The sequence below is a fragment of the Oncorhynchus masou genome, unplaced genomic scaffold (assembly GCF_036934945.1).
Source record: "Oncorhynchus masou masou isolate Uvic2021 unplaced genomic scaffold, UVic_Omas_1.1 unplaced_scaffold_1106, whole genome shotgun sequence".
Lineage (NCBI taxonomy): Eukaryota > Metazoa > Chordata > Actinopteri > Salmoniformes > Salmonidae > Oncorhynchus > Oncorhynchus masou.
The window spans coordinates 1-25329 of record NW_027000784.1 but is presented as its reverse complement, the minus strand read 5'-3'; the positions used below and the strand labels follow the sequence as shown (position 1 = coordinate 25329).

At 47.9% G+C, this 25329-nt stretch overlaps 1 pseudogene; it reads right to left on the bottom strand.

The window, feature by feature from the left end:
* The window catches only part of LOC135529150 (nuclear pore complex protein Nup107-like), a 35713-nt pseudogene extending 18946 nt beyond the window's left edge, over positions 1-16767 (bottom strand).
* Between the last annotated feature and the right edge of the window lie 8562 nt (positions 16768-25329).

Here is a 25329-nt window from a genome sequence, read left to right as displayed (position 1 = left end):
GTAGACTGGTGTGATGTAGATAGATAGTAGACTGGTGTGATGTAGATAGATAGTAGACTGGTGTGATGTAGATAGATAGTAGACTGGTGTGATGTAGATAGATAGTAGACTGGTGTGATGTAGATAGATAGTAGACTGGTGTGATGTAGATAGATAGTAGACTGGTGTGATGTAGATAGATAGTAGACAGCTAGTAGACTGGTGCGATGTAGATAGCTAGTAGACTGGTGTGATGTAGATAGCTAGTAGACTGGTGCGATGTAGATAGCTAGTAGACCTGTGCGATGTAGATAGCTAGTAGACTGGTGTGATGCAGACACACAGCCAGTTTGACAGAGCAGAAAAACAGATGCTTGACCTTTGACTCTGTTGCCAGCAGCTCCTCAAACACCTTCTCTAGTGTCCAGCTGGAGAGGAAAGGAGACAGTACAATTTACATTTAGAAATAGAAAGGTTAGAAAGGTTAAATTCCTGATCCCCAGCCCTCCACTAGAGGCTGTATTCTCTAGGCAGGGCAACCCACTAAAGGGTATGGTCCCTGGGTAAGGCTGCCTACTACAGGCTGGGGATCTTACTTGGCCTCCAGGTAGTATCCACTAGAGGCTGTATTCTCTAGGCAGGGCAACCCACTAAAGGGTATGGTCCCTGGGTAAGGCTGCCTACTACAGGCTGGGGATCTTACTTGGCCTCCAGGTAGTATCTACTAGAGGCTGTATTCTCTAGGCAGGGCAACCCACTAAAGGGTATGGTCCCTGGGTAAGGCTGCCTACTACAGGCTGGGGATCTTACTTGGCCTCCAGGTAGTATCTACTAGAGGCTGTATTCTCTAGGCAGGGCAACCCACTAAAGGGTATGGTCCCTGGGTAAGGCTGCCTACTACAGGCTGGGGATCTTACTTGGCCTCCAGGAGGTATCTACTAGAGGCTGTATTCTCTAGGCAGGGCAACCCACTAAAGGGTATGGTCCCTGGGTAAGGCTGCCTACTACAGGCTGGGGATCTTACTTGGCCTCCAGGAGGTATCTACTAGAGGCTGTATTCTCTAGGCAGGGCAACCCACTAAAGGGTATGGTCCCTGGGTAAGGCTGCCTACTACAGGCTGGGGATCTTGGCCTCCAGGTAGTATCTACTAGAGGCTGTATTCTCTAGGCAGGGCTACCCACTAAAGGGTATGGTCCCTGGGTAAGGCTGCCTACTACAGGCTGGGGATCTTACTTGGCCTCCAGGTAGTATCCACTAGAGGCTGTATTCTCTAGGCAGGGCAACCCACTAAAGGGTATGGTCCCTGGGTAAGGCTGCCTACTACAGGCTGGGGATCTTACTTGGCCTCCAGGTAGTATCTACTAGAGGCTGTATTCTCTAGGCAGGGCAACCCACTAAAGGGTATGGTCCCTGGGTAAGGCTGCCTACTACAGGCTGGGGATCTTACTTGGCCTCCAGGTAGTATCCACTAGAGGCTGTATTCTCTAGGCAGGGCAACCCACTAAAGGGTATGGTCCCTGGGTAAGGCTGCCTACTACAGGCTGGGGATCTTACTTGGCCTCCAGGTAGTATCTACTAGAGGCTGTATTCTCTAGGCAGGGCAACCCACTAAAGGGTATGGTCCCTGGGTAAGGCTGCCTACTACAGGCTGGGGATCTTACTTGGCCTCCAGGTAGTATCCACTAGAGGCTGTATTCTCTAGGCAGGGCAACCCACTAAAGGGTATGGTCCCTGGGTAAGGCTGCCTACTACAGGCTGGGGATCTTACTTGGCCTCCAGGTAGTATCCACTAGAGGCTGTATTCTCTAGGCAGGGCAACCCACTAAAGGGTATGGTCCCTGGGTAAGGCTGCCTACTACAGGCTGGGGATCTTACTTGGCCTCCAGGTAGTATCCACTAGAGGCTGTATTCTCTAGGCAGGGCAACCCACTAAAGGGTATGGTCCCTGGGTAAGGCTGCCTACTACAGGCTGGGGATCTTACTTGGCCTCCAGGTAGTATCTACTAGAGGCTGTATTCTCTAGGCAGGGCAACCCACTAAAGGGTATGGTCCCTGGGTAAGGCTGCCTACTACAGGCTGGGGATCTTACTTGGCCTCCAGGTAGTATCCACTAGAGGCTGTATTCTCTAGGCAGGGCAACCCACTAAAGGGTATGGTCCCTGGGTAAGGCTGCCTACTACAGGCTGGGGATCTTACTTGGCCTCCAGGTAGTATCCACTAGAGGCTGTATTCTCTAGGCAGGGCAACCCACTAAAGGGTATGGTCCCTGGGTAAGGCTGCCTACTGCAGGCTGGGGACCTTACTTGGCCTCCATGTATTCTCTACTAGAGGCTGGGGAGCTTACTTGGCCTCCAGGTATTCTCTACTAGAGGCTGGGGAGCTTACTTGGCCTCCAGGTATTCTCTACTAGAGGCTGGGGAGCTTACTTGGCCTCCAGGTATTCTCTACTAGAGGCTGGGGATCTTACTTGGCCTCCAGGTATTCTCTACTAGAGGCTGGGGATTTTACTTGGCCTCCAGGTATTCTCTACCAGAGGGGATCTTACTTGGCCTCCAGGTATTCTCTACTAGAGGCTGGGGATCTTACTTGGCCTCCAGGTATTCTCTACCAGAGGGGATCTTACTTGGCCTCCAGGTATTCTCTACTAGAGGCTGGGGATCTTACTTGGCCTCCAGGTATTCTCTACCAGAGGGGATCTTACTTGGCCTCCAGGTATTCTCTACCAGAGGGGATCTTACTTGGCCTCCAGGTATTCTCGTGGCAGCTCCTCCAGCTCCTCACTGCCCATCCCTGAGGACCGGACCTCCTGTTCCACAAGAGAGTCTACCAGAACCCTGAAGTAGGCCCACACACTGTCCTCCCACGACTCACACACTGGGAGCAGCTAGAGGGAGACAGAGAGACAGACAAATCACTCTAGTATAGTCCTGTCTACTACCAGTCTACTAAAGTCCTCTCTTATGTGAACATTGTTGTTAGATGTTTACTATGACATTGACCCTCCAATCCTCCGCCTCCCCCTGACCCCACCAATCCTCCTCCTCCCCCTGACCCCCCCCAATCCTCCTCCTCCCCCTGACCCCCCCAATCCTCTTCCTCCCCCTGACCCCCCCAATCCTCTTCCTCCCCCCTGACCCCCCCAATCCTCCTCCTCCCCCTGACCCCCCAACCCTCTTCCTCCCCCCCCACCCCCCAATCCTCTTCCTCCCCCCGACCCCCCCCCCAATCCTCCTCCACCTAACACATACAAGTGCTACAGAGAGGCAGACAGAGTCTTAGGAGACAACACCCAATATACCCATTAGAGAAGAGAAGAGAAAGATAGAATCTTAGGGAGACAACACCCAACACACCCATTTGAGAAGAGAAGAGAAAGAGAGAGAGAGTCTTAGGGAGACAACACCCAACAGACCCGTTTGAGAAGAGAAGAGAAAGAGAGTCTTAGGGAGACAACACCCAACATACCCGTTTGAGAAGAGAAGAGAAAGAGAGAGTCTTAGGGAGACAACACCCAACATACCCATTTGAGAAGAGAAAGAGAGAGAGTCTTAGGGAGACAACACCCAACATACCCATTTGAGAAGAGAAGAGAAAGAGAGAGAGTCTTAGGGAGACAACACCCAACATACCCATTTGAGAAGAGAAGAGAAAGAGAGAGAGTCTTAGGGAGACAACACCCAACATACCCATTTGAGAAGAGAAGAGAAAGAGAGAGAGTCTTAGGGAGACAACACCCAACATACCCATTTGAGAAGAGAAGAGAAAGAGAGAGTCTTAGGGAGACAACACCCAACATACCCGTTTGAGGTTCCCACTCAGAACAGCGTAGATGGCTCTCTCATATCTGCTGAAGTGTTCATTATCAGCCATCCTCCAGCAGCAGACCTTCCACACACATCGCTGAGGGTTCCCCTCCACCGGTAGCAGCTCTGCCCCGCCTGGACACACCTCAGTTCCATTACAGACCGTTCATAGGGACGTGTGGGTTGTTACGGTGACCCAATTACCGCCACACCGGCGGTCACGAGTCAGGACCGCAGTCAAATTCCAACGTGACCGTTTGGTCACGGTAACTAAACTTCTCTAAGCTCGGATGATGCCGGTCACGAGTAGCCTACCAAACCTGCCGGTCAAGAGTAGCCCCCCAAACCTGCCGGTCACGAGTAGCCCCCAAACCTGCCGGTCACGAGTAGCCCCCAAACCTGCCGGTCACGAGTAGCCCCCAAACCTGCCGGTCACGAGTAGCCCCCAAACCTGCCGGTCACGAGTAGCCCCCAAGCCTGCCGGTCACGAGTAGCCCCCAAGCCTGCCGGTCACGAGTAGCCCCCAAGCCTGCCGGTCACGAGTAGCCCCCAAGCCTGCCGGTCACGAGTAGCCCCCAAGCCTGCCGGTCACGAGTAGCCCCCAAGCCTGCCGGTCACGAGTAGCCCCCCAAGCCTGCCGGTCACGAGTAGCCCCCCAAGCCTGCCGGTCACTAGTAGCCCCCCAAACCTGCCGGTCACTAGTAGCCCACCAAACCTGCCGGTCACTAGTAGCCCACCAAACCTGCCGGTCATTAGTAGCCCACCAAACCTGCCGGTCATTAGTAGCCTACCAAACCTGCCGGTCATTAGTAGCCTACCAAACCTGCCGGTCATTAGTAGCCTACCTAACCTGCTAACTGCCTGGTACTCAGCACTCTGTTGGCAAGATTTATTTGACTTTTTAAAATGCCGACGTTCCAAAGGTCTGAATCAGTGTGTTGTAGGCTGTGTGTGGAAGCCAGGAGATGCTAAACGTGTTTATGTTCATTAAAAAAGGTCAATTACCGTGAGACAGACAGTTATTCACATGACAATCACCGGCTGACCAAAAGGTCACGACCTCCACTTGTTGTTATACATCTGTCGGTGAGAGTGTACGATGGAGAACTGACCTCCGTCGATGTTGGGGTCGTGGTACAGCTTCCATCCCTCCAGAGTAGCAGCTCTCCATGCCTGGCCACAGCGCTTACACAGCCTCTGGGCCTACACACAACCACACGTCACTGTGACTAGAAACCAGTTCAGCGTAACCCTCCCATCCACCAGGTGGCGCTGTACTGAGATCGGTCTCAAAACGCCACCCTATTACCTATACACTGCACTACTTTTGTGACCAGAGAACTATGAGCCCTGGTCAATAACAGAGCACAGGGAACAAATGGTGCCATTTGAGAGTGTCTCCTGTTCCTCACCTCGTCAGTCATGCCCGCTCTGAGGAGGGTCCAGAGGTACTTCAGCAGTCTGGCATCATCCTCTCTGTCCAGGTCTGCCAGGGGACGTGTCTGTCTGATGGGGGCGTCAGGGTCCTACAGACACACCGAGTTAAAACTATGTATTCCCTATCATGGCGTCAGAGCATGTGTATGTAGGAGAGAGAGGAGAGAGGAGACAGAAGAGAGAGAGCTAGATTGTGAAGATTAGGCCTAAAAGCCCCTCTTACCAGCTCGGTAACCAGGGGAACAGTGAAGCCTGTGACGAGCAGGCCTAAAAGCCCCTCTTACCAGCTCGGTAACCAGGGGAACAGTGAAGCCTGTGAAGAGCAGGCCTAAAAGCCCCTCTTACCAGCTCGGTAACCAGGGGAACAGTGAAGCCTGTGAAGATTAGGCCTAAAAGCCCCTCTTACCAGCTCGGTAACCAGGGGAACAGTGAAGCCTGTGAAGAGCAGGCCTAAAAGCCCCTCTTACCAGCTCGGTAACCAGGGGAACAGTGAAGCGTGTGTGACGACCAGGCCTAAAAGCCCCTCTTACCAGCTCGGTAACCAGGGGAACAGTGAAGCCTGTGAAGAGCAGGCCTAAAAGCCCCTCTTACCAGCTCGGTAACCAGGGGAACAGTGAAGCGTGTGTGACGACCAGGCCTAAAAGCCCCTCTTACCAGCTCGGTAACCAGGGGAACAGTGAAGCCTGTGATGATTAGGACTAAAAGCCCCTCTTACCAGCTCGGTAACCAGGGGAACAGTGAAGCCTGTGAAGAGCAGGCCTAAAAGTCCCTCTTACCAGCTCGGTAACCAGGGGAACAGTGAAGCCTGTGAAGAGCAGGCCTAAAAGCCCCTCTTACCAGCTCGGTAACCAGGGGAACAGTGAAGCCTGTGACGAGCAGGACTAAAAGCCCCTCTTACCAGCTCGGTAACCAGGGGAACAGTGAAGCCTGTGATGATTAGGCCTAAAAGCCCCTCTTACCAGCTCGGTAACCAGGGGAAACAGTGAAGCCTGTGAAGAGCAGGACTAAAAGCCCCTTGTACCAGCTCGGTAACCAGGGAAACAGTGAAGCCTGTGAAGAGCAGGCCTAAAAGCCCCTCTTACCAGCTCGGTAACCAGGGGAACAGTAAAGCCTGTGATGAGTAGGCCTAAAAGCCCCTCTTACCAGCTCGGTAACCAGGGGAACAGTGAAGCCTGTGAAGAGCAGGACTAAAAGCCCCTCTTACCAGCTCGGTAACCAGGGGAACAGTGAAGCCTGTGACGAGCAGGCCTAAAAGCCCCTCTTACCAGCTCGGTAACCAGGGGAACAGTGAAGCCTGTGAAGAGCAGGACTAAAAGCCCCTCTTACCAGCTCGGTAACCAGGGGAACAGTGAAGCCTGTGACGAGCAGGACTAAAAGCCCCTCTTACCAGCTCGGTAACCAGGGGAACAGTGAAGCCTGTGAAGAGCAGGACTAAAAGCCCCTCTTACCAGCTCGGTAACCAGGGGAACAGTGAAGCCTGTGAAGAGCAGGACTAAAAGCCCCTCTTACCAGCTCGGTAACCAGGGGAACAGTGAAGCCTGTGCTGGAGGTGTTTCTTCTCAGTTTCAGAGCATGAAGGGTATTCTCCCTGAAAGTTAAACAGAATATTAGCCGAGGCACATGGTCTTCCTAACGACATAAAAGTGCTCGTCTCTCTCCAATGACTCCAGCTACTCACCAGTAGACAGACTTGGCGTAGTATTCAATGTTGTCGGAGAAGTCTCCGATTTCATCTTTGGCGATACTCTCTAACCAATCCACAACCAACTAAGGAGAGAGGAGACGAAACGATTATTTAAACACTTTACAATGTCTCTATTACAACCATCCATCAGACCAAACAGGACTGTACCACTTTGGACAGATAATAGGGGAGGTGGTGTGTGTGTGTGTGTGTGTGTGTGTGTGTGTATATTTACTACCAGTCAAAAGTTTTAGAACACCTACTCATTCCAGGCCTTTTATTTTTACTATTTTCTACATTGTAGAATAATAGTGAAGACATCAAAACTATGAAATAACACACATGGAATCATGTAGTAACCAAAAAAGCATTTTAAACAAATTCAGATTCTTCAAAGTAGCCACCCTTTGCCTTGATGACTGCTTTGCACACTCTTGGCATTCTCTCAACCAGCTTCACGAGGTAGTCACCTGGAATGCATTTCAATTAACAGGTGTGCCTTCTTAAAAGTTGATTTGTGGAATTTCTTTCCTTCTTAATGCGTTTGAGCCACTCAGTTGTGATGTGACAAGGTAGGGGTGGTATACAGAAGATAGCCCTATTTGGTAAAAGACCAAGTCCATATTATTGCAAAAACAGCTTAAATAAGCAAAGAAAAACAACAGTCCGTTACTTTTAACACATGAAGGTCAGTCAATGCGGAAAATGTCAAGAACTTGGAACGTTTCTTCAAGCGCAGTCACAAAAACCACCAAGCGGTATGATGAAACTGGCTCTCATGAGGACCGCCACAGCAAAGGAAGACCCAGAGTTACCTCTGCTGCAGAGGATAAGTTCATTAGAGTTACCTGTCTCTCATGAGGACCGCCACAGCAAAGGAAGACCCAGAGTTACCTCTGCTGCAGAGGATAAGTTCATTAGAGTTACCTGTCTCTCATGAGGACCGCCACAGCAAAGGAAGACCCAGAGTTACCTCTGCTGCAGAGGATAAGTTCATTAGAGTTACCTGTCTCTCATGAGGACCGCCACAGCAAAGGAAGACCCAGAGTTACCTCTGCTGCAGAGGATAAGTTCATTAGAGTTACCAGCCTCAGAAATTGCAGCCAAAATAAATGCTTCAGAGTTCAAGTAACAGACACATCTCAACATCAACTGTTCAGAGGAGACTGTGTGAATCACGCCTTCATGGTCGAATTGCTGCAGAGAAACCACTACTAAAGGACACCAATAAGAAGAACAGACTTGCTTGAGCCAAAAACCACGAGCAATGGACATTAGACTGGTAGAAATCTGTCCTTCGGTCTGATGAGTCCAAATGCGAGATTTTTGATTCCAACCACCGTGTCTTTATGAGATTCAGAGTAGGTGAACAGATGATCTCCGCATGTGTGGTTCCCACCGTGAAGCATGGAGGAGGAGGTGTGATGGTGCTTTGCTGGTGACACTGTCTGTGATTTATTTAAAATTAAAAGGCACACTTAACCAGCAAGGCTAGCCCAGCATGCTGCAGAGATACTCCATCCCATCTGGTTTGCACTTAGTGGGACTATCATTTGTTTTTCATCAGGACAATGACCCAACACACCTCCAGGCTGTGTAAGGGCTATTTGACCAAGATGGAAAGTGATGGAATGCTGCATCAGATGACCTTGCCTCCACAATCACCCAAACGCAACCGAACAAGTGCTCAGCATGTGTGGGAACTCCTTCAAGACTGTTGGAAAAAGCATTCCAGGTGATGCTGGTTGAGAGAATGCCAAAATTGTGCAAAGCTGTCATCAAGGGAAAGGGTGGCAACTTTGAAGAATCTAAAATACATTTTGATTTGTTTAACACTTTTTTGGTTACGACCTGATTCCATATGTGTTATTTCATAGTTTTGATGTCTTCACTATTATTCTACAATGTAGAACATGTCGACTGGTACTGTATGTGTGTATGTGTGTGAGAGTCTAACCTGGCTCTGGCGTACTACAGCATCTCTCTGGAAAAGTTGTTCCATCACCACCTTCTCACTAACACCGGGAGCCTGAGGAGAGATGGTCACACACACAGGAGAGAGGACAGTTACTCCATGTCCTTCTCTCTCTCTCCATCACACAGGAGAGAGGACAGTCACTCCATGTCCTTCTCTCTCTCTCCATCACACAGGAGAGAGGACAGTCACTCCATGTCCTTCTCTCTCTCCATCACACAGGAGAGAGGACAGTTACTCCATGTCCTTCTCTCTCTCTCTCTCCATCACACAGGAGAGAGGACAGTTACTCCATGTCCTTCTCTCTCTCTCTCTCCATCACACAGGAGAGAGGACAGTTACTCCATGTCCTTCTCTCTCTCCATCACACAGGAGAGAGGACAGTTACTCCATGTCCTTCTCTCTCTCTCTCTCTCTCCATCACACAGGAGAGAGGACAGTCACTCCATTTCCTTCTCTCTCTCTCTCTCTCTCTCTCTCCATCACACAGGAGAGGACAGTTACTCCATTTCCTTCTCTCTCTCTCTCTCTCTCCATCACACAGGAGAGAGGACAGTTACTCCATGTCCTTCTCTCTCTCTCTCCCTCTCTCCATCACACAGGAGAGAGGACAGTTACTCCATTTCCTTCTCTCTCTCTCTCTCTCTCCATCACACAGGAGAGAGGACAGTTACTCCATGTCCTTCTCTCTCTCTCTCCCTCTCTCTCTCCATCACACAGGAGAGAGGACAGTTACTCCATGTCCTTCTCTCTCTCTCTCTCCATCACACAGGAGAGAGGACAGTTACTCCATGTCCTTCTCTCTCTCTCTCTCCATCACACAGGAGAGAGGACAGTTACTCCATGTCCTTCTCTCTCTCTCTCTCCATCACACAGGAGAGAGGACAGTTACTCCATGTCCTTCTCTCTCTCTCTCTCCATCACACAGGAGAGAGGACAGTTACTCCATGTCCTCTCTCTCTCTCTCCATCACACAGGAGAGAGGACAGTTACTCCATGTCCTTCTCTCTCTCTCTCTCTCTCTCCATCACACAGGAGAGAGGACAGTCACTCCATTTCCTTCTCTCTCTCCATCACACAGGAGAGAGGACAGTTACTCCATTTCCTTCTCTCTCTCTCTCTCTCTCTCCATCACACAGGAGAGAGGACAGTTACTCCATGTCCTTCTCTCTCTCTCTCTCCATCACACAGGATAGAGGACAGTTACTCCATGTCCTTCTCTCTCTCCATCACACAGGAGAGAGGACAGTCACTCCATGTCCTTCTCTCTCTCTCTCCATCACACAGGAGAGAGGAGAGTTACTCCATGTCCTTCTCTCTCTCTCTCTCCATCACACAGGAGAGAGGACAGTCACTCCATGTCCTTCTCTCTCTCCATCACACAGGAGAGAGGACAGTCACTCCATGTCCTTCTCTCTCTCCATCACACAGGAGAGAGGACAGTCACTCCATGTCCTTCTCTCTCTCTCTCTCTCTCTCTCTCTCTCTCTCTCTCTCTCTCTCTCTCTCCATCACACAGGAGAGAGGACAGTCACTCCATTTCCTTCTCTCTCTCTCTCCCCCTCTCCATCACACAGGAGAGAGGACAGTCACTCCATTTCCTTCTCTCTCGCTCTCTCTCCATCACACAGCAAGAAACACCTGTAGTTCCCTAACGACGTCATAGTTGTAGAGGAGTACTCACAGCCACATCCATCATGATGTCATCCTCCAGCTCTGACTGGATCCTGTCTCTGAGGGGAGGGACACAGTGATGTAACAAAGTCAAACCACGCGTCTCCATAGCAACACCATTCCTCTATGTAGTGATGAGGAAAATGAATGCAAAAATAAATAGGTACATGTAGATAGGGATATTGTTTTGGATGACATAGCGTATCGACATTTAGTTATACATTTGTTTTTGCGCTAGTTGGCTGTACCTAAACTTTTCCTTCACAGCTTGTTCTCTATCTTTTTAAATAGGGAGCCAATTGGTTCAGCATTAAAACATGGCTCTCTCTCTTGTCCCTCTGCAGCAGACATATGGTGAGCATATGTTTGGAACATCGAATCTCAATAAAATCACTATACATTTGGTATCGGCATGTAAGTATTGTGATGATATTGTTTTGTGAGTTCCCTGGTAATTCACAGAACAAATATATATATAGAGAGAGAGATAGAGAGCGATAGAGAATGGAAGGAACAGACAGACAGACACTAACCTGTATAGAGAAGAGGTCAAAATAGAGACAGACGGACCGTGAGACCGCCAGCCAGCCAGCCAGCCAGCCAGCCAGTCAGCCAGCCAGCCAGCCAGCCAGTCAGCCAGCCAGTCAGCCAGCCAGCCAGTCAGCCAGTCAGCCAGCCACTAACCTGTATAGAGAAGTGATGAGGCGCCAGGTGACCATCTCCTGCTGTAAAAGCCATCTCATACCAGCAGTCTTAGAGGACTTCTGTTGCCCTGGAGCTGCCCTCGATACCAGCCTCTGGAGCAGGCCCACCTGGTACACAATACACCATTATCACTGTTCGTAAGGCCCACCTGGTACACAATACACCATTATCACTGTTCGTAAGGCCCACCTGGTACACAATACACCATTATCACTGTTCGTAAGGCCCACCTGGTACACAATACACCATCATCACTGTTCGTAAGGCCCACCTGGTACACAATACACCATCATCACTGTTCGTAAGGCCCACCTGGTACACAATACACCATTATCACTGTTCGTAAGGCCCACCTGGTACACAATACGCCATCATCACTGTTCGTAAGGCCCACCTGGTACACAATACACCATTATCACTGTTCGTAAGGCCCACCTGGTACACAATACACCATTATCACTGTTCGTAAGGCCCACCTGGTACACAATACACCATTATCACTGTGTTCATAAGGCCCACCTGGTACACAATACACCATTATCACTGTGTTCACAAGGCCCACCTGGTACACAATACACCATTATCACTGTTCGTAAGGCCCACCTGGTACACAATACACCATTATCACTGTTCGTAAGGCCCACCTGGTACACAATACACCATTATCACTGTGTTCGTAAGGCCCACCTGGTACACAATACACCATTATCACTGTTCGTAAGGCCCACCTGGTACACAATACACCATTATCACTGTTCGTAAGGCCCACCTGGTACACAATACACCATTATCACGGTTCGTAAGGCCCACCTGGTACACCATTATCACTGTTCGTAAGGGCAGCATAGCCATTCAATACACCATTATCACTGTGTTCATAAGGCCCACCTGGTACACAATTATCACTGTTCGTAAGGGCAGCATAGCCATACATACAACATTATCACTGTTTTCATAAGGCCCACCTGGTACACAATACACCATTATCACTGTTCGTAAGGGCAGCATAGCTATACAATACACCATTATCACTGTGTTCATAAGGGCAGCATAGCTATACAATACACCATTATCACTGTTCGTAAGGGCAGCATAGCTATACAATACACCATTATCACTGTGTTCATAAGGGCAGCATAGCTATACAATACACCATTATCACTGTTCGTAAGGGCAGCATAGCTATACAATACACCATTATCACTGTGTCCATAAGGCTGCACACAGCTCTGCATATAAAACACACAATGACTCACACACACACATACCCACGCTAAATCACACACACACGTTTTGTAACACACACACACACTAGCATACACACAGTAGAGGGAAGTTGGTTGAGGTACGTGAGAAAACGGTACCTTGTCCTGACAGATGGCTTCATACTCCCCCAGCAGGTCAAAGACAGCAGTGGAGGAGTGTCTGAGATAGGACTGGAGGAACTCTGGGAACAGACTGACTGACGCTGCAGGACACAGAGGGGGGGGGTCAGAGGTCAGCAGTGGAGGAGTGTCTGAGATAGGACTGGAGGAACTCTGGGAACAGACTGACTGACGCTGCAGGACACAGAGGGGGAGGGGTCAGAGGTCAGCAGTGGAGGAGTGTCTGAGATAGGACTGGAGGAACTCTGGGAACAGACTGACTGACGCTGCCGGACACAGAGGGGGAGGGGGGGGTCAGAGGTCAGCAGTGGAGGAGTGTCTGAGATAGGACTGGAGGAACTCTGGGAACAGACTGACTGACGCTGCAGGACACAGAGAGGGGGGTCAGAGGTCAGCAGTGGAGGAGTGTCTGAGATAGGACTGGAGGAACTCTGGGAACAGACTGACTGACGCTGCAGGACACAGAGAGGGGGGGGGTCAGAGGTCAGCAGTGGAGGAGTGTCTGAGATAGGACTGGAGGAACTCTGGGAACAGACTGACTGGGGGGGGAGATTTGTTCTTTAACTGACTTGCCTAGTTCAATAAAAAGGTTAAAAAAGAAATTCTATACATTTACAGAACGACACCTCGCCACTACCCTCTGTAACCCCTTTCCCCAAATCTGGACCTTGTAGTCAGTTATACGTACTGATTTTCAGACCTGGCTGGGAAACCTGGGAAACGGAACCACTGGCTCGTCAGTGATATTAAAAATCAATCAACAACCAGGAGAAAATAACTGAATCTGACCAGCCTCTCCAGGATCCTCCTCCTTCAGCATTACAGAGGACATGTTGATGTCGTCAGTGAAGCTGGTGTCCCCCAGTCCCAGCCCGGACAGAGGAGACGGGTACAGGCTGTTGGTCCAGTCACTGTCATCCAGGTTCTGGAGCCCAGAGGGAGACAGAGACACGGTCAAAAACACAGAAACATTCAGCGTGTGGGATCCAGGTTCTGGAGCCCAGAGGGAGACAGAGACGCAGTCAAAAACACAGAAACATTCAGCGTGTGGATCCAGGTTCTGGAGCCCAGAGGGAGACAGAGACGCAGTCAAAAACACAGAAACAACCAGCTTGTGGATCCAGGTTCTGGAGCCCAGAGGGAGACAGAGACGCAGTCAAAAACACAGAAACATTCAGCGTGTGGATCGGCATCAACGATACTTGATTAAAAGGTAGAGTCAGCGAAATGACGTTTTGCACGAGCAGCACCGCAGATATTGCGACGAGCAAGATGCAACACTTCCCTCTCACACAGTATCTGCACGGGGTTCGCTTCACACTCTTACAACATGGTAGCTACATGACCAAAACAGTGAAGAAGTTTAGCCTCACGCTCCAACTCTCTTTAGTTGTTGCAGAAAATTGACTCACTATACTGTTTACTTTGTGCATCTACGTCATATCACTGATTCTACCTTTAATAAGTGTCAACAACTGATGAATGGTGATGCAGTGTGGTTTAATTGGCTATTCTATTGGCTAGGTTCTTCTGTCTCCGGATCCCCTCTTTGGAGAGAGACACACAACCAAAGTGTCTGTCAGCAGACAAAAACACCCAGTCAAGACTGGTATCCATCTCCTCACCATGCTCATACTGCCCAGGGGAGGTCGTGGTGTATGGATGAAACGAGGAGTCCTGCGCCCTGTCGCCAAGATGGCCGACACATCTGGGTTCCTAGCAGCACTCTTCGGCGTGACTGTAGGGAGAGGGAGGAGGAATCACCACTACAGCAATTACAATATAGTACAATCTGTTACAACAGTATAGCCTCGTCTCCGGTCATTCTGGGAGACACCAACTAGTGGATGGTGAGAGTCCGGGTTAACAAACTGGACATATGTCTTATTTTATCTAGATGTCTTTATCGTGGTGGACACCGGTTTTACCTTTAACCAAACAATGCTCTCATAGCAGAGCCAGCGGGCTGTGTTGGTATTGAAGAGGACAGACTTACAGCACTGTTTGAAGAGGGATCCAGGTGTGTGGCAGGGCAAGGAACGGGCAGGTGTGGTGGTACTACCTTGGTTGTCATCACGAGGAGAAAGGACTGGACAACAACGGTCAGGGAATATAACTGGCTAGTTACTGTTATCTAAAAGACACACCTTATGCAGTCATATAACAGCCCCATGAGACTTCTGTTAGCTAACTATTAGTCTGAGCAACGGTGTGTGTGACCAATGAGCATCAGTGGGCGGCGGCAGGGTAGCCTAGTGGTTAGAGCGTTGGACTAGTAACCGGAAGGTTGCAAGTTCAAATCCCCGAGCTGACAAGGTATAAATCTGTCGTTCTGCTGCCCTGAACAGGCAGTTAACCCACTGTTCATTGAAAATAAGAATTTGTTCTTAACTAACTTGACCTAGTTAAATAAAGGTAAAATGGTCTTAAATGTAACATAGACATAGCACAAAGACAACAGGTAGGTGTGTTTACCACGTCAACGGCCCAATAAGGATACAGTTGAATCAGTAATGCTGGTCTTAAATGGTGTAACATAGACATAGCACAATCCACAAAGACAACAGGTAGGTGGGTTTACCACGGCAACGGCCCAATAAGGATACAGTTGAATTGAGCCTTCTTCTGAACTGAACTCTTTCGTCGTGCTGCTCTGGTCACTTCAGCATCCCGTACAACAGGCGATAGCAACTCATTCTGGTCCCTACACAGAGGAACCATGTCAGTTCAGCTACTGTAAAGCAGGGCTTTGCGTCATCCCCTACACAAGAGCCACGTGGCCCAATGCTCATTGACCAGAGATAGTTTGACGGTAAACAAAGTGCGCAGAAGTCATTTATTTTGTATTTTGGAGAAACAGCTTGCGCATACATAGACAAGTTGACCAGCGTTCTAGTACAAACTTTACTTAGGTATGTAACGACAGGATATTGAACCCTGGCAGTAGTGGTTCCTGGAGAAATGTTGCAAATCATTCCCCCAAACTGCCTTCCCCCACGAAAGGAAAGGTGACCTGTGTGAAAAATTCTATGAGAAAAAGTGACATACTCTGAATTATCTAAAATAAATTTATTTGAATAAATTAGGCTGTCAGCTGAGTAAGAAAAATCACAGGTTTTAATTGCTTTCTGCACTCTCAAATTCATTACTCGCAAATAATCCAGATATCATTCTGCCAGGTGGACATCAGATACTGTGTAGCTAGTTATAATTTAACTGAGGTTTTTTTAGGAAAGCCTTTCCATCTTTCAGAAAACGGTTAGGCCTGTCAATAACATTGCTATATTTTCCCCTGTTCCTTAAAAATGTCTTACCTTGCTTCAAAAGTAGCCTATAGCCAAAAATCATACAATAGAAACGTAGAGGCAATTATTTTAATTTCGTTGTCAAGCAACCAACGACTTTATCCAAGTCATGTTAGCAACTCATGATAGTGGTTTCATCTTTAGATCTTCTTTCTACATTTCTATTGGATATTTCCATATCTGTCCATGAAGACTCTGAACAACGTTTTCCTGCAAATTTCATTTTTTTGGGGGGGGTGTGATCCTCTATGGGGGAACTGAATGGAGATACATGGCGTTGAAGCCGCACAAGACCAGATGCTAAAATTACGCTAGCTACCTGTAATCCAGAAACAATATATCCCGTTAAACAAGTCACAAGTTACTGAACACTTCAAATGAAAATAAAACGCCAGCAAACGTGATTTACTATAAAGACCCACTAGTTAACTAGCTGGTGGTACAAACAAACTACTTGCTTAGACAGCTGCAAGACACGTTCAAACGACTAGCTTAACTAGCTAATATTGCTAACACATGTCCCATACCTGCCATTACAAATCTACAGACAGCGTACTTATATGTAGTACACTCACTAAATACTGTAACAATGTCACATATATCCCTGTAATTCATCTTTTTATATCAGCATAAGAAGCGTTTTACCAGTTCATGACAGCAGGATATTAACTCCACAGTAAACTAATCCAGTCTGGTTGTTTCTACTTCTGGTTCCCGCTCGACAAGGAATTACAATCGAGCTCCAATACTGTTCATTAATACACACCCCGCCCATTAAATAGAGCCAATATCCCATTCTTTTGCGAATCAAAATTATTCTTAAAATCTAAATAAAGTAATTTTTAAATTGGGCAAATCAGTGTTTACTAGTTATTAAATTATATTTGAGATTATAATCGATTACTTTGGACTGATGACCGTAAACAGCTAATGCCATAGAGATAGATAGATAATTCATGTTTTTATATCTGTGCCATTATATCATCTGTGAGCACACGGGGCAGCGCCATTGAGGCAATTTCTATATGAAGTAGTCCATTTTCTTATTCTCTATTGTCTGATGCCTCCTGATGACCCGATTGGGACATGACTCCAACAGAGTCATCAGGAGGGATCAGATAATAACGTTGGAAGTCTCACCCAGTTAACTACATTACAATGGTGCTGAAGCCCTTCAATGGAGCTACACATGCTATAACTGGTATTTGGACCATTTTACAGGCCTCTATTATTCTCTATGACTGCTGAGCGTCATCTATTCCACAGGCTGTAAAGAGTAGTCATGTTGCGCTCAATAACGGACCATTCCTACAGCGCCACCCTCGGGCAGCAACAGTTAAATGTCCGTATTCTTTCTTTTCTTTTTTTACTCATGAAGTGGTTATTCTCTCAGCCTACACTTCTTTAAATAATCTCATTTACCAAGGCATTCTTTCTTGATATCGTGGCAATGTATTAAACATGAACTTGTAGCACGTGAAGTTATACAATAACATATGGCTATGTGTCCAAAATGTTGCACTTTGACAAAAATTTGTCTTAAAACAAAAGTATATATATTTTCATTTTCTTTCTCCCATGTGGTCATCAGCAGTCCCTTTCAGACAGAGAGTGCAAGGCCATATCAATGTTTCATCAAAGTCCATGTTATTTTCCTGCATGTTGAAGAACAGGAAGTGTATCTGTCCACAGAACTTCCTGGAGACCCAGAATAGCACCGTTGTGTGTTGTGTTGTTTATGTGATTCAGGCTTTTTCCAAGGATGCTGTGTGTTTCTGAGACAAACGTCAGACAGGCTGAGTGGTCACACCCTGCGAGACGCTGGAGAAGTCCATAGAATGAGTCCCAAATGGCACCCTATTTACATTTACATTACATTTAAGTATTCCCTATATAGTGAACTACTTTTAACCAGAGACCTATGGAAGCTGGTCAAAAGTAGTGCACTATATAGGGAATAGGGTGCCATTTTCATACACACCCATGGCGTTTCCAGCACAGAAAGGACAATACTCACAGTATAGAAGTAGTTCAATAACTGTTGAGGAACAATGGATGGACAGTTTTAAAAACGGTTTATTTAAAAGGTATGTGTCTGGGAACGGACTCAAGGGAGAATATGTATCCCGATAACACATTGTGAGTGTTTATGTAGGCCGTTATTGTAAAAAAGAATTTGTTCTTAACTGACTTGTCTAGATAAATAAAGGCTATATACACTGCTCAAAAAAAATAAAGGGAACACTAAAATAACACATCCTAGATCTGAATGAATGAAATATTATTATTTATTTATTTTTTCTTTACATAGTTGAATATGCTGACAACAAAAATCACGCAAACATTATCAAAGGAAATCAAATGTATCAACCCATGGAGGTCTGGAAATGCCACCCCACACCATGACTGACCCGCCGCCAAACCGGTCATGCTGGAGGATGTTGCAGGCAGCAGAACGTTCTCCACGGCGTCTCCAGTGGCGATTTTGCCAATCCTGGTGTTCTCTGGCAAATGCCGAACATCCTGCACGGTGTTGGGCTGTAAGCACAACCTCCACCTGTGGACGTCGGGCCCTCATGCCACCCTCATGGAGTCTGTTTCTGACCGTTTGAGCAGACACATGCACATATGTGGCCTGCTGGAGGTCATTTTGCAGGGCTCTGGCAGTGCTCCTCCTTGCACAAAGGCGGAGGTAGCGGTCCTGCTGCTGGGTTGTTGCCCTCCTACGGCCTCCTCCACGTCTCCTGATGTACTGGCCTGTCTCCTGGTAGCGCCTCCATGCTCTGGACACTACGCTGACAGACACAGCAAACCTTCTTGCCACAGCTCGCATTGATGTGCCATCCTGGATGAGCTGCACTACCTGAGCCACTTGTGTGGGTTGTAGACTCCGTCTCATGCTACTACTAGAGTGAAAGCACCGCCAGCATTCAAAAGTGACCAAAACATCAGCCAGGAAGCATAGGAACTGAGAAGTGGTCTGTGGTCACCACCTGCAGAACCACTCCTTTATTGGGGGTGTCTTGCTAATTGCCTATAATTTCCACATGTTGTCTATTCCATTTGCACAACAGCGTGTGAAATTTATTGTGAATCAGTGTTGCTTCCTAAGTGGACAGTTTGATTTCACAGAAGTGTGATTGACTTGGAGTTACATTGTGTTGTTTAAGTGTTCCCTTTATTTTTTGAGCAGTGTGTGTGTGTGTGTGTATATATATATGTGTGTGTGTGTGTTTGTCTGATAAAAGACCACTCCCTCTCCTAAGGGACCAGACTGCTATTTGCTCATTGTATGTTACAGTCTGCTATGAACCTCCATGGAGTGACCTCACTCTGGGCAAGTCACTTCAGGCCAGCCACGTTCCTCATCATTTTAACTTATAGTTTGCTTCCTTGGCCCGACTTACTTTATTCCCACCCTCAAGGAGTCCAATCATTGGCCTGAATGACTCCATTTCTCTGACCTGACAGCTGCTTCCACCTATCCCTGACAGGCATATCAGTTACACTAAGCTTAGCTGTAGATTCTGCAGCAGATGCCCAGAGCAGCTGATGAGTTCATTTGCTACTGTCTTATTGTATGTACACTAGAGATAGAGATTACACTAGACATGTCCCCCCCCCAGTCTCCAGAAATCCCTAAAGACCCATCCCGCTGAATAGCAGCCCTATAGGAAGTCATGCGATGACAGGACTAGAGGGCCTCAGATCCTCAAATCAACATGTCATCCACGGGATTAAAGAAGAAATTGAATTAATTATCAGCAAGCATATTTTCAATAGATCATGTGCTCTGTGATTCTATACACAAAGAGATGTAGGATATGTAATTGTATGGAGTCTAACTGTTCGGCAAGCAGCTCTGCTCTAGCCACTGTCTGATAATGACTTTTTTTTATTTTTTATTTTATTTTTATTTTTTTTATATCCCATTTAGCAGACGCTTTTGTCCAAAGCGACTTACAAGTCGGCTGGGGCCACTATTTTACATATGGGTGGCCCCAGTGGGAGAACCCAGAGCTTGGCGTTGCAGCGCCATGCTCTACCGACTGAGCCACACAGGACTCTACTTTTTCCCTGACAGAGAGAGAGATGGAGAGAGGGAGAGAGAGAAAGAGAGAGAAAGTGAGTGAGGGAGAGAGTGATTGTGATAGAGAGCACGAGAGAAAGAGAGTGGGAGAGAGAGTGAGGAGAGACAGTGAGAGAGAAATGTGTGAGTGAGGGAGACAGTGAGAGAGAATATCTGAATGGGTGACAGAGTGTCAGGGAGAGACAGTGAGATTCAGAGAATGGGTGAGAGTGAGGGAGAGACAGTGAGAGAAAGAGAATGGGTGAGAGAGTGAGGGAGAGACAGATTCAAAGTAGGCAAGAGGGTGTACATGAAACAGAATATCTGCCAATGGTGTGATAGATGACTTCTATATGAACCCTAGTCTGGACAGCTCTGCTGTGATCTTGTATTCAACAAGACATCTGACTTCCTGCAGTATGGTACCATAGTGTGACTGGTGCTGCTGCCTAACTGTGCTGTCTTTCAACTGCTTACTGCGAGATTTACATTACAGAGCAGGAACATTTCATGGAGGGCTTTCCTTCTGCTGTCTTGGTTCTATTCATGTATGTCTGTGTATCTGACTATCTCACCCTCCTCTACCTCAAAGCTACAGAGGGATACAGAGGAAAGCAGTACCACTACAGCAGGGTGTCCAACTCATTCCATGGAGGGCCTCGTGTCTGCTGGTTTGGGGTTTCCTTTCAATTATGACCTCGACAACCAGGTACCACTACAGCAGGGTGTCCAACTCATTCCATGGAGGGCCTAGCGTCTGCTGGTTTGGGGTTTCCTTTCAATTATGACCTCGGCAACCAGGTACCACTACAGCAGGGTGTCCAACTCATTCCATGGAGGGCCTAGCGTCTGCTGGTTTGGGGTTTCCTTTCAATTATGACCTAGACAACCAGGTGAGAGTTCCTTACTAAAACCTAGACAACCAGGTCAGAGTTCCTTACTAAGACCTAGACAACCAGGTCAGAGTTCCTTACTAAAACCTAGACAACCAGGTGAGAGTTCCTTACTAAGACCTAGACAACCAGGTGAGAGTTCCTTACTAAGACCTAGACAACCAGGTGAGAGTTCCTTACTAAGACCTAGACAACCAGGTGAGAGTTCCTTATTAGGACCTAGACAACTAGGTGAGAGTTCCTTACTAGGACCTAGACAACTAGGTGAGAGTTCCTCACTAACATCTAGACAACTAGGTGAGAGTTCCTTACTAGGACCTAGACAACTAGGTGAGAGTTCCTTACTAGGACCTAGACAACCAGGTGAGAGTTCCGAACTAATCAGTGACCTTCATTTGTCAATCAAGTAGGAGCAAAAATCCACAGACACTCTGCCCTCCGTGGAATGAGTTTGACACAGAGATGGGGAGGTGGTTAAACCACAGAGATATAAATCAATCTGTATGGCTAAACTACAGAGATAAAACCATCTGTATGGCTAAACCACAGAGATAAAAACCATCTGTATGGCTAAACCACAGAGATAAAAACCATCTGTATGGCTAAACCACAGAGATAAAACCATCTGTATGGCTAAACCACAGAGATAAAACCATCTGTATGGCTAAACCACAGAGATAAAACCATCTGTATGGCTAAACCACAGAGATAAAACCATCTGTATGGCTAAACCACAGAGATAAAACCATCTGTATGGCTAAACCACAGAGATAAAACCATCTGTATGGCTAAACCACAGAGATAAAACCATCTGTATGGCTAAACCACAGAGATAAAACCATCTGTATGGCTAAACCACAGAGATAAATCAATCTGTATGGCTAAACCACAGAGATAAAACCATCTGTATGGCTAAACCACAGAGATAAACCATCTGTATGGCTAAACCACAGAGATAAAACCATCTGTATGGCTAAACCACAGAGATAAAACCATCTGTATGGCTAAACCACAGAGATAAAACAATCTGTATGGCTAAAACAACAACAACAACAACAACACGGAACATTCCGGCGGCGGGCCGGCGTCATGGCAACGCCCTTGCATGGCAATCCAATTTATTGAACTACAGATGCTGGGTTATACAAAATACACCACTTCAATTAAGGCTTTTTAGTTTACATTTGGCCACGCCCCCTCTGTTTTCCCTCCCCAGCCCCTCCCCTTAATAGGCAGATGACGTTGCATTTCCAATACTGTGGCTCTGTGAGGGGACATGGTACACATGGTCTGTCCACCAGGACTGATGCTGTTGGTTATCATCACAGCAACACAAAGCGACAAAGGCATTCTCTTACAAGAGGTCAACAGAGGTCACGCAACTCACAACAAACGTGCAACTTTAAACCCCCTCCCGCCCTCCCCTCCCTCCATCTCAAATGGCAACCTAAGCCCATAGGGCTATAGTCAAAAGTAGTGCCCTATGTAGGGAATAGGGTGCCATTAGGGATGTACCCCCCCCGTCTCATCCAAGTTCTGCCTGTTCCTCCTCCTCCATCATCATCATCATCGTCATCATCATCTCTACATTGCTGTGGTTCTTATTGTATTTCAGTCTTATTCCCTGCTGCTTCAAACACATTAATCCCCCCCCACATTCACTATAGAACAGAATAACAACCCCACACGGTTACTCTTCATCACTATCATCATCATCATCAGACAGACTGACAGGAAGCAGGTCAAACCAAGTATTACACAGGTGAAATAGTCACTAACAGGCAAGTTTCTTTACTGACAGGATCCAATATTTGGTTTTCATGTCCTCAGCTGACAACAGACGCATTAGCAAGCAAGGGGACAGGGGAGGGGCTGGGGGAGAGGGAGGGGCTGGGAGAGGGGGGGGGCTGGGAGAGAGGGGGGGGGCTGGGGGAGATGGGGAGGGGCTGGGGAGAGGGGAGGGGCTGTGAGAGAGGGGGGGGCTGTGAGAGAGGGGGGGCTGTGAGAGGGGGGGGGGCTGGGAGAGAGGGGGGCTGTGAGAGGGGGGGGCTGGGGGAGATGGGGAGGGGCTGGGGGAGAGGGGAGGGGCTGTGAGAGATGGGGAGGGGCTGGGGGAGAGGGGGAGGGGCTGGGAGAGAGGGGGAGGGGCTGGGAGAGATGGGGAGGGGCTGGGGGAGAGGGGGGGCTGTGGGGAGAGGGGAGGGGCTGGGAGAGATGGGGAGGGGCTGGGGGAGAGGGGGGGCTGGGAGAGATGGGGAGGGGCTGTGAGAGATGGGGAGGGGGGCTGGGGGAGAGGGGGGCTGGGGGAGAGGGGGGGAGGGGCTGGGAGAGATGGGGAGGGGCTGGGGGAGAGGGGGGGCTGGGGGAGAGGGGGAGGGGCTGGGAGAGATGGGGAGGGGCTGGGGAGAGGGGGAGGGGCTGGGGGAGGGGCTAGGGGAGAGGAGTGGATAGGGGAAAGGGCTAGGGGACAGGGGGAGATAGGGAAAGAGGCTAGGGGACAGAGGGAGGGAGGAAAGAGGCTAGGGGACAGGGGGAGATAGGGAAAGAGGCTAGGGGACAGAGGGAGGGAGGGAAAGAGGCTACAGGGGGAGATAGGGAAAGGGGGGGACAGAGGGAGGGAAAGAGGCTAGGGGACAGAGGGAGATAGGGAAAGAGGCTAGGGGACAGGGGGAGATAGGGGCTGTGGGATGGAGAAGGGGAGAGAGGCTGTTTTAGAAAAGGAGAGGGAGTACAGTGAGAATCTACAGTAGCGTTTCCCAAACTCGGTCCTGGGCCCCCCGGGTGCATGTTTTGGTTCTTGCCCTAGCACTACACACATTACTCAAATAATCTTCAAGCTTGATTATTTGAATCAGCTGTGCAGTGCCAAAAGGTGTCCCCTTGGGGTCCCCAGGACCCAGTTTGGGAAACACTGCTCTACAACAACAGAAGTGTGGAGAATGACATCACCAATGACATTATTTTATTTTATTTTTTTCGTATTAAAAACCCTCATTTAAAAAAAAAAAATCTATACTTCCTGTTGTAGATCGCAGATTCCATGAGAGGGGATTGGTTAACTGGACAAACCAACCAATGAGAGACGGCCTTGGAAGGATAAAGTTAAAAACAAAAAAACATGATGAGGATCGCCCAGTCACGTCGGCCATTGGTGTCTCAGAAGTTTGGTCGCTTGTTAAAATGTCCAGTCCCTCTTTGACCACAACCCCAATTGAAAAACCCCACTGTACAAACATCTTTGTAAACAACACAAGGGCTGCCTCCAAAATTGCACCCTAATTCCTTATATAGTGTACTACTTTTGACCAGGGCCCATAGGGAAACCAATAGAAAAACCAATAGGGGAAACCAATAGGGAAACCAATAGGGGAAACCAACAGGGAAACCAATAGGGGAAACCCACAGGGAAACCCATAGGGAAACCAATAGGGAAACAAATAGGGACACCCACAGGGAAACCAATAGGAAAACCCACAGGGAAACCAATAGGGAAACCCATAGGGAAACCAATAGGGAAACCAATAGGGAAACCCATAGGGAAACCCATAGGCAAACCAATAGGAAAACCAATAGGGAAACCCATAGGGAAACAAATAGGGAAACCAATAGGAAACCAATAGGAAACCAATAGGGAAACTAATAGGAAACCAATAGGAAACCAATAGGGGAAACCAACAGGGAAACCAATAGGGAAACCAATAGGAAACCAATAGGGAAACCCATAGGGAAACCAATAGGAAACCAATAGGGAAACCATAGGAAACAAATAGGGAAACCAATAGGGAAACCAGTAGGGAAACCAATAGGGAAACCAATAGGGAAACCAATAGGGGAAACCAGTAGGAAACCAATAGGGAAACCAATAGGGAAACCAATAGGAAACCAATAGGGAAACCAATAGGGAAACCAATAGGGAAACCAATAGGGAAACCAATAGGAAACCAATAGGCAAACCAATAGGGAAACCAATAGAAACCAATAGGGAAACCCATAGGGGAAACCAATAGGGAAACCAATAGGAAACCAATAGGGAAACCATAGGGAAACCAATAGGGAAACCAATAGGGGAAGCCCTTAGGGAAACCCATAGGGAAACCAATAGGAAACCAATAGGAAACCAATAGGGAAACCAATAGGGAAACCCATAGGGAAACCAATAGGGAAACCAATAGGGGAAACCAATAGGGAAACCCATAGGGAAACCAATAGGGACACCAATAGGAAACCAATAGGAAACCAATAGGAAACCAATAGGGAAACCAATAGGAAACCAATAGGGACACCAATAGGGAAACCAATAGGAAACCAATAGGGAAACCAATAGGGAAACCAATAGGGAAACCAATAGGGAAACCAATAGGGAAACCAATAGGCTCTGGTCAAATATAATACACTTGGGTGCCATTTCAGACACAAGAA